Here is a 9,654-nt window from a genome sequence, read left to right on the forward strand (position 1 = left end):
ATAATTATAACATTTTTGACAGTACATATGCATAGGTAATTTTTTTTTACAACATTATTCCTTGTACTCCCTTCTATACTGAATTTTCCCCTCCTTCCCTCCACCCTCTCCCCTAGATGGCAGGCAGGTATATGAATGTTATGGAATATTATTGTTCTGTAAGAAATGACCAGCAGAATGAATACAGAGAGGCTTGGAGAGACATACATCAAATGATGCTGAGTGAAACAAACAGAACTAGGAAATCATTATACACTTCGACAACAATACTGCATGAGGATGTATTCTGATGGAAGTGGATTTCTTCAAAATAGAGAAGAGCTAATCCAGTTCCAATTGATCAATGATGGACAGAATCAGCTACACCCAGAGAAGGAACACTGGGAAATTAGTGTAAACTGTTAGCATTTTTTAATTTTTCTCCCCAGGTTATTTTTACCTTCTGAATCCAATTCTTCCTTTGCAACAACAACAACAACAACAATAACAACAACAACAACAACAAAATTCGGTTCTGCACATATATATTGTATCTAGGACATACTATAACATATTTAATATGTATAGGAATGGTCATTTCTTACAGAAAAATAATATTCCATAATATTCATATACTACAATTTATTCAGCCATTCTCCAATTGATTCGCATCAACTTAGTTTCCAGTTTCTGGCCACTACAAAGAGGGCTGCCACAAACATTCTTGCACATACAGGTCCCTTTCCTTTCTTTAAAATCTCTTTGGGATATAAGCCCAGTAGTAACACTGCTGGATCAAAGGGTATGCACAGTTTGATAACTTTTTGAGCATAGTTCCAAATTGCTCTCCAGAATGTTGGCCTGATTTTTCTTGTACAATATGACAAACATGGAAATATTTTTAAAAGAATTGCACTTCTTTAACCCATATCAGATTTCTTGCTATCTTGGGTAGGGGAGAAAAAAAGGAGGGAAGGAGAAAAATTTAAAACACAAAGTCTTACAAAAATGAATGTTGAAAACTATCTTTACATGTATTTGGGAAAATAATATACTACTGAAAAAAATTTTAAAAATTATTTTTAAAGGAAATATATCATGTAGACTTTGTTTATGCTTTTTAGAATAAAGCATTTAAGAGGGTACTACTGCTTGAGCCAGCATACTACACAGAATTGGAGATATAGACAAATATGCCAAGTGCATCCCACTTATTTTCCTGGGAAGAATAAATATTCAAATATACAGAGGGAGTAAATAAGGAAATTAGCAAACCCTCACTATTTACATTGCCACATGATTTGGCTCAGCAATGGGAAAAAAATTTATTATAGCTTTTTATTTACAAAACATATTCCTGGGTAATTTTTCAACCTTGACCCTTGCAAAACCTTCTGTTAAATGGAAATGTTTTGAGATGACTCAAATATCCCTTATTGATTCCCATGAATAGAGGCTAGGGTTGTGTGATAATTGGTGATTGAGACAAAAAGAGTTACCTTCTCTTTAGACTATAAGAATTATAAAACTCTACAATTCTCTCTCATTAAACATGTAAGGTAAAATGATTAAAGAATATTTCTTTAAAATAATATAAACAAAATAAAGATTATTTATGAATAAATATTAATTTTTTTCTTTATTTGTTGCTTTAACACCTAGCACTATGTTGGCTAAATAGGCCTATTGCCTAAGTTGATTGATTAATTAGCTGACTTACCATCTCAGATGTCCCTTGGGCATCCAGCATAAGGGAAGGAGGGCTTTCTCTAATACTCCCTTTTTCCATTTCCATCTCTGTGAACATGACAGCAAGACCATATGCTTTGCTTAAGAGAACCTGAAATCAAATTTTAAGTTTCTTTTATATGTTTATTAAATGTTATCTTATGAAAATGTGATTAAGTTTGTCACATCCTCTTCTGTTTTGGGTTTCTTTTCCTGAGTGGGAGGCATTGAACTACAATTCTGAGAAGCAATCATTTCAGACTTGATGACTAACTTGTAAGTTCCATCAATTGTAAGTTCTTGAGTACCTCTTTGGCTACCCAGGGTGAAGATGCTTTATGCAATAATTCTGCTTCTCATAGAAGATGTTCCACTGCCAAAAGAAATTGCCAGGGTACTGCTGAGAGGATTCATAATGCCTGAGGTGTCTTGGACTTTTAGGAGATCTGGACTTTGAAATTGTTTAGAGGGTACCAGTCAGAGATGAAAATGAAATCTCTATTTTGCAAGTCTCACAAAATGTCTTATAATGATGGTGATGAAGATTATTGTTTTATGTTTACTTCTGTAAATTCTTTCTGTTTTAAGCATTTCTTTTCATGGTAGAGGAAATAAATAATTGTCCTATGCCTGAAAAAAGAATAAAAACAAAAGTGATACATCTAACTTTATATGTTATTTAGACCTCCATCTAGAAAAAAATTTTCAAGACTGTAATATTGTCTACATTGGTCCCCTCCTAAACAATTCTTTTACAATCATATTTCTTTGAGTGGAAAATAACAAATTTTAATTCATTAATAGAGTACTAATTAAAGGCAGCTATGAAGTTTTTTATTAGGCAGATTTCCAAGGAGATGGAAGTTTGAGAGCTGCCTATATTCAGACAAACAATCACTCCTTCCAGTTTATGTTTGTATATCCTGATAGTTCTGTCTATAGAAATGCTTTAAATCCCACTGTAGTTCTTCCTTTATTTTTCCTTGAGCAATTGCCAGGGACTTTCATACATTGATCTGCCCTTTGACCATCTTTGGCTGTTTAGTAAGTGGGCAGATTCCCACTCTAATAATGAAGAAGAAGAAGAATAAAGAGTCTGTATAACTACTTTTAACCCAGAAAAGCATCTAACTAAATCTGGTATTTTACACTAAAATTTAACATTAGAATCTGCTTCAAAATCTACTACTGACTTAAATTCAAGCCTTCCTGGATCCAAGGCAGGTCCCTCTACATTATGTCATACTGCCTCCATATGGTTTATTTAGGTATAAATTTAATGAAGCACAGGCTGACATGTGGAGCACTATCACTTTTTACCTGTGGGGGGATGGAGTAGATGTCACCATATTCAAACATCTATTTTGAATTGCAAGTGGCTTATCTGGATGTATTGGAGATCACACATTTGTGCTTGGATCTTTTATTTAGGACTGAAAAGAAAATGAGTCATCAGAAAGTAAATATTTCTTTAACTTGAATTTGCTAATTTCATTCTTTCTCAGTGGAAATAAGTAAACATCTGGAAATACTGGTCTGACTAGATCTTCTGAAGTCAGCCAGAACAGAATGATCCCCTGTGTGACTTCATTCTTTCACTTTAATGTCACTGACTTTATTTGATCCGTAGACACTCTTCTTGTATACATCATGTTCCCACAAGGCATCTGTTCTTTGTAGATTAACAAGGTTTCTTATTCTTACTCCCTCCTTCCCTTTCTTATTTTCTTTCTCTGTCTCTGTCTCTCTGTCTATCTCTCTGTCTTTCTCTCTGTGTCTCTCTGTGTCTCTGTCCCTCTCTATCTGTCTCTCTGTCTCTGTCTCTGTTTTTGTCTGTCTATCTGTCTCTCTGTCTATGTGACTGCCTGCTTATCTGTCTCTCTTGGTTATTTTGTGGTTATTGTTCCTTTCCTTTTACTATATTGTAGTCATTGCACATTTTGTTATCTTGGCTTTGTTGAATTCATCCTGTCTTTAAAGGAAAACATGGCGTTCTTTTCTGTGTCTCTGTCTCTGTCTCTATCCTTCTTAGACTCCATCTCTCCTCCCTTCCTCCTTCCTCTGCCTTCTTGTTTATATATTTAAAACTTGAGAAATAATTCCTAAATACCAATCATTATCCCACGAACACATGGAGACAGTAGATTTTTGCTAATAAGTTCTAGCTTGGGAAAACACTTATATACTCCAGAAATCAGGAATCATTAAATTCACCTTAGAGATCACATTAAAAAAATGTTGTGATATTCTACTAAACAAATACCTTTGTTGTTCAGTTATGTAGCTTGTCTTAACTGCTAAATGATTTTATTTGCTTATTTGTTTCTTTTTAGCTACCTTTAACCAAGTTCCTTCAGAGAATTCCAGAATTTCAGGTCAGCTTAGAAGTTATTCAGACCAATCCACAGCTAAATAAAACTTCTGAAGAGTAAAAACCAATTTTTAGCCTTAATATAATGTAATGTAGCCTTAATGTACTCTCCTTAATGTAAGGAGAGTAGGCAGCTAAGTCTTCCTTTCCAACTATCTTGACATACTAATTATAATCACAGTCAGATTTGAGTCTAAATAATGTTTAGGTTTATGTACAAATCAATATGAGTAACTAAAAAAAAAAAGATAGAAAGAAAAAAATTATTGCTACTTAAATTTCCTTTTTTCTTTCAGTAAAAATGTCTGCCACTTAGATTTATAAAAGAGATCCCAGAAACCATCAGGAATATTAAAAGCATATATGCTAATTATCAGAGTGGAAGCCCATCAATAAATCTTATGGAATAGACCAAATTTACTATAATCAAAGGGGAGGGAACATTGTGAAATGTTTTTCACCTAATTAGATGCATGATCCTCCTTTGGGCAATCCCAAAAGATGCTTTTCCCACAGGGATTCATTTACTGTACAAGTACAATGACTCTGGAGAATATCCCACTTATTCCGGGATAGCTGTTCTATCAGAGAAACCTTTCTAATTTTTACAGAACCTATTTCAAAATAATTATTCCTTGCTGCCAATAATTTGGAATGTATATTTTTGTTTGCTCTCCATTTTAAAATTAAGTTTCCAGATAGCAGAAGAGTAGATTATGATGATCAGAAGTCAGTAAATTTCTAGTTGTACATAAAGAAATGGGTTTAGCATCAGAGTATCTTGATTTTAATTTTGTCTCTAATTATATATCTGTGAAATCTTGGTTAAATCATTTCCTGAGTCTCAGATTTCTCACTAATAAAATAAGGTGGTTAGACTAGATGACTTCTGAAGTCTGGTCTGGTTCCATAGCCTTTGAACCTCGACATGAGAAACAGACTGGAAAGCAGGGAAGGGAAATTTTTTATATTAACTTTTCCGTACCTACTTAGTTGACTGTCTTCCATATACCTGTAAATACAACACAGTCACTGTTTTGTGCTCATGCTCACACACAAATTTAAAAGCCATAATGAGAACATGGTTGAGTGGTATCAGAGGTAAAGAGGATGTTAATGTAGGCTTAATTAAATTAAATTAAGGGCCCAATGAGGATCTGAGGCAGTTTGCTGTAAGATTACTTTTTGCCTTCCTATTACATTGCCATACTTTGAAACTAAGGATAGAAATTTCAAACATGGTCAGCTGAACATTGAAGAACTCTATAAAGGATTATATTAATGCTTAAATGATGAGAGCACATCATTACTATTTTAGAGCATCATGAACTCCAAACAGTCTTCTGTGAAAATAAAAGTCCTAATAACTTTCACAAATGCTAAAATGGGAAGAAAATTCTGTCATAATATATTTCTCAACTGAAGATAAAACACAAGATAGTAGTTAATTTATTCTAGTTTCAAAATTCACCTAGTAGCAGCATAAATTATACATCCAAAGAGTTCCACCATACAAAGAGACAGGTCCCTTTGGATTTTTGGTACTTCCAGGATCAGTGGTTTCATCAATGTGTGTACTCCTTCTACTCTTGACAGCCCTGGGGGCTTTCTTAAGTTCATCACCTAATAGGCAACATGAGAGACTGAAAAACTGGAATCACACAAATGAAATAACTCAACAATAACAAGCTATCAAAGGTAGGATTTGAATCTGGGACTTAGAATTCTAGAGCCAGTGCTCTTTCCACTGAAGCTATCCTGCCTCCCATTTCAGAGTCACAAATTGATCTGTGACTGTGACATCCAGGTCTAGCAAAGGCTTTTGCTTTCCATTTCAGAGAGAATAATATACCTTGACAAACAAGACTGAAAACAAAGATATTAGCACTCTATCAGGGTGTGAAGTGATTAAGTTATATTTGTATTATGGACTATACTTCATGAAGGACTCAAAAAAACCTTATTTTCCATTTCTTAGTATTGCTAAGTAGTTTTTTTTTTTTTAATTTCAACATGAATGGAAACAAAAGAATAGAGTTTTTGGCATTTTCTGCAGTGTTCTTTTAGTTTCTCAATTTTCCTTATGCAAAATTTCTTTTTCTTTCCCTTTCAGCAACTAAATTGTTTACATACAAAAAGAGGAAGAATTGTACCAGCCTAATGTTGAGAAACCTTAAAAATATTTTATTTTTGACTCTATAGCACAAGGTTAGAAGCCATCCTTAAAAAGAATCAGGATGTTGCCTATCTTTTGAACATTTGTTTTTTGTCCTTCATTTTTGCAGAGGACCATGAACTCAGGGAGATGATACTATAACATGCAAGTAAATTGTATTTAGGTGAGGGAGGGCTGTGTAAGGTCACCTGTCTCACTTTCCCCTCCAGAGCCATCTGGATCTAGTAGCTATATATTGATCTGGAGATGGCCCTGGATGCAGTAGGAGCTTTTAAGCTAAGACCTTCAACAGGTCTCAGTTTGAGGGAGGCCACACAGATATAGTGATTAAGGCTAGGTAGCAATTGAAGCAAAGAATCTTCTCTCTCACCTAATCAAAAAACAAACAAACAAAAAAAAAAAAACAACCAACCCATAAAAATAAAAATAAATAAATCCCTTAGGGGAAAACCCTAAGGGTTTCTGGTCAAAGCAAAATGATTGATATTTACATTCAATCTGAATCAACCAGGACCTAATGGTTTAGGACCTATTGGTGGCTAATTGGAAGACCATATGACCATATGTAACACCCTAACATCAGAAGGCTAGTGTTTCTCAGAAATGACATTGCAAGTCAAAGAACTATCCCTGGTTTCATAAATTGATTGAGAGTATTCTTTTAGGTGTAAATATCATTCCTATAGCAGAATTCTGCTTGAATAATTTGACATGACATCAGTTTTTCTGATGAGTATTTCTTAATATAGATCAAGCTTATGGGACTGAGAAAAATTAATTTTTAAAGTTGGGAGTGTGTTTTCCTATCTTCTCTATCCCCTAATGCCTTCAAATCAGCAGAAAAAGGCCTGCCATTTGTATGAGAGAAGAGAGGGGACCAAGATTACCTCCAAACAAAAATGTAATTGAAAGAAAAATAAAGGGAAAATAAATTGAGTTACTTTAAATCAAGAAGCAGATCATTTTCTAGGGAACTGGGACTAGCCTTTGATGTCTCATGCCCTCAGAATTGCCCTTCCATTTTCTCAGGTTCTTTCCCCATTTGTGTCATAGAATTACAAATTTAGAACTAGAAAGTTTAGTAAATGCTATTTTGACCAATCTTCTCAGTCTACAGATGAGGAAATTGAGACTCATAGAAGTTAAATGATTTGCACAAAGTCACCCAAATAATAAAGTGGTAGAATCATGATTTGAATCCTAAAGTATTAATGATAGACAGGCCTGTTAACGGTCATGTTCCAGGAATTTAATGCCTCTTCTTATGCTATATCAGTAACAACAAAAATACATTTAGAAAGCATCCTTGCTAGTGAGAGGAATGATGAGGATGCCTTGGTTTCATTTTTCTTTTTCATATTTTATACAGACATAATTTATAACATATTCGTCTTCAGGTTTCTTCGAAGGAATTTTTCATCTTCTAAATATTAATTCAATTCAATAAACATTTATTAAGCACTATGTCCTAAGCACTGTGCTAAGTGCTGAGGATACAAATAAGAAGAGAAAACAGTTCCTCCCCTCAAAGAGTTTACAATCTAATGAGGGGACAATAATACACAAAAAGAAGCTGAAAAGTGCTTCCCCCTCCCCCCCAGGGTTTTGATGTTCTAGGAGTCAAAACCAAGCAGAATTACTATTGGAAAATACAGAGCTTCTTTGAGTTCAGATACCATCCCTCTATAAAGGAATACTTTGGGAGAAGTTTAGTGCTCTCTGCCTTCCAACTCTCCAATCACAGGGAAGAGGAGGCTGAGAGAAAAAGATGTGGAGTATCCAAAACTGAGCCTTGCATTATTCTTACAGGGATGCTGATAGTTTTGAGTCATGAAGTGTCACAGCCTCCATAGAATTAAAGTTGAAGTGGCTCAAAGGTGATGAAGCAGCATATATTTGGCATGAGTAAGCTGTAGTACATTATCCAACAGGGGCTGTGAAAGACAAGAGATGTTACAGATGCATCTGAGAAATGCAAAGGTAGATCAGAGCCTGCTTGTCTCATTGGTTTCTACAAAATGTCAAGAAATTAGGAGAAAGCATCACCCCACCCTCCCTGCCTCAACTCTCCATGTGATTTGGACATCAGTGGAGGGGTTATGGGATAAATTGTTATCTACTCCACTGGAGAAAGTAGCCATATTATTGAGATGAATCACATTCAATATTCTAAGCATCAAAGCATCAAAGCACACTTTCTACCAGCAAATTGACAAAAACTTTAAAGCTTGTTACATGTAAAGTATGGTGTCAGAGAACTAGAAAACATGATCTCCAACTATTTTTTCTATTTTCTGGATTAAGGACAACCCTGTATGAACAAATAGAGTATATAATAGGAATTACTCACATTCTTGGGAACTTTAATAGTTACTAATTACTTTTTTTCACAAATTCCATGTGAAGTAGGTAGACATGTTTTTCCCCTTTTAACAGGTAGAGTAATAAAGGCTCAATGATTTATCCAAGGTCATATAGCTAACAAGTATCAGGTCCTGAATTGACATGTCTCCAGAGTTCAAGTCTAGCATTAGGCATTATTCCACCTGCCTCCAAGAATCATCCTATGCTATATACTTGGTTTTTAGAGTATCAAGCCTCTTAATAAATTCTAGCTTGAGTTTTTGCCTAAGCCTTGGAAAGCTTATCTGCTGAAAGAAAAACAGGTAATCACTAGTCCAGAGCCTACTACCTCGTAAGGATGATTCTTCTACTTTTGAATGACTCATGCTACTTAGTGCTACACATGAATCCCTTTAGACTTTTATTTCACAGATAATCAAACCATCACCCTAGTTTACTCTATCACATAAGAATGGGAATGAAGACAAATAAAGACTCAAGAATTTGAAATGAGGACCTATTCGAATCCCACTTACTAATTGTGCAATCTTTAGTAAATGGTTTCATTTATAAAATGAGGAAATTGGTCCTGAGGTTTCTCTCAAGACCAGATCTATTTTGCTATAATAGATATGATAAGAGAATAAATTACAAATGTTCCACCATTATAAATATTCTTTAGATTAAAAACTGCCTTCTGCAGCCAGCCCTCCATATTATTCACTTTCACTCAACCCCAGATCCAATGTCCTTTACCATTCTTCCAAGTCTTTTCTCCTCTAGCCTCTTTTCCTTTTACATCTCTCCACTCATACACTGAAGATTTTGCTGTTGTTGTTAGGTCATTTCAGTCATAACCAACTCGTTATGACCTCATTTGGAATTTCCATGGCTGAAGGGATTTCTCATTTATTTCTCCAGTTCATTTTATAGATGAGAAAACTGAGGCAAACAGAGTTAAGTAAGTTGTCCAGGGTCACACAGCTAGTAAATGGCAGAAGTCAGGAAAATGTCTTCCTGACTTTAGGCTTGGAACTCTATCCACCATGTCACCTAA

The 9,654-nt window shown here is 34.7% G+C and overlaps 1 long non-coding RNA gene across 1 annotated transcript; it reads right to left on the minus strand.

The window, feature by feature from the left end:
- Positions 1-1,837: 1,837 nt before the first annotated feature.
- On the minus strand, positions 1,838-9,396 carry LOC141554064 (uncharacterized). The gene is made up of 5 exons (XR_012485774.1): positions 9,354-9,396; positions 8,062-8,188; positions 5,064-5,090; positions 3,028-3,140; positions 1,838-2,337 (listed from the first exon to the last, which is right to left on the minus strand). It is a non-coding gene; the product is annotated as an uncharacterized LOC141554064 (long non-coding RNA).
- Positions 9,397-9,654: the final 258 nt, after the last annotated feature.

The sequence above is a fragment of the Sminthopsis crassicaudata genome, chromosome 1, assembly GCF_048593235.1.
Source record: "Sminthopsis crassicaudata isolate SCR6 chromosome 1, ASM4859323v1, whole genome shotgun sequence".
Taxonomy (NCBI): Eukaryota; Metazoa; Chordata; class Mammalia; order Dasyuromorphia; family Dasyuridae; genus Sminthopsis; species Sminthopsis crassicaudata.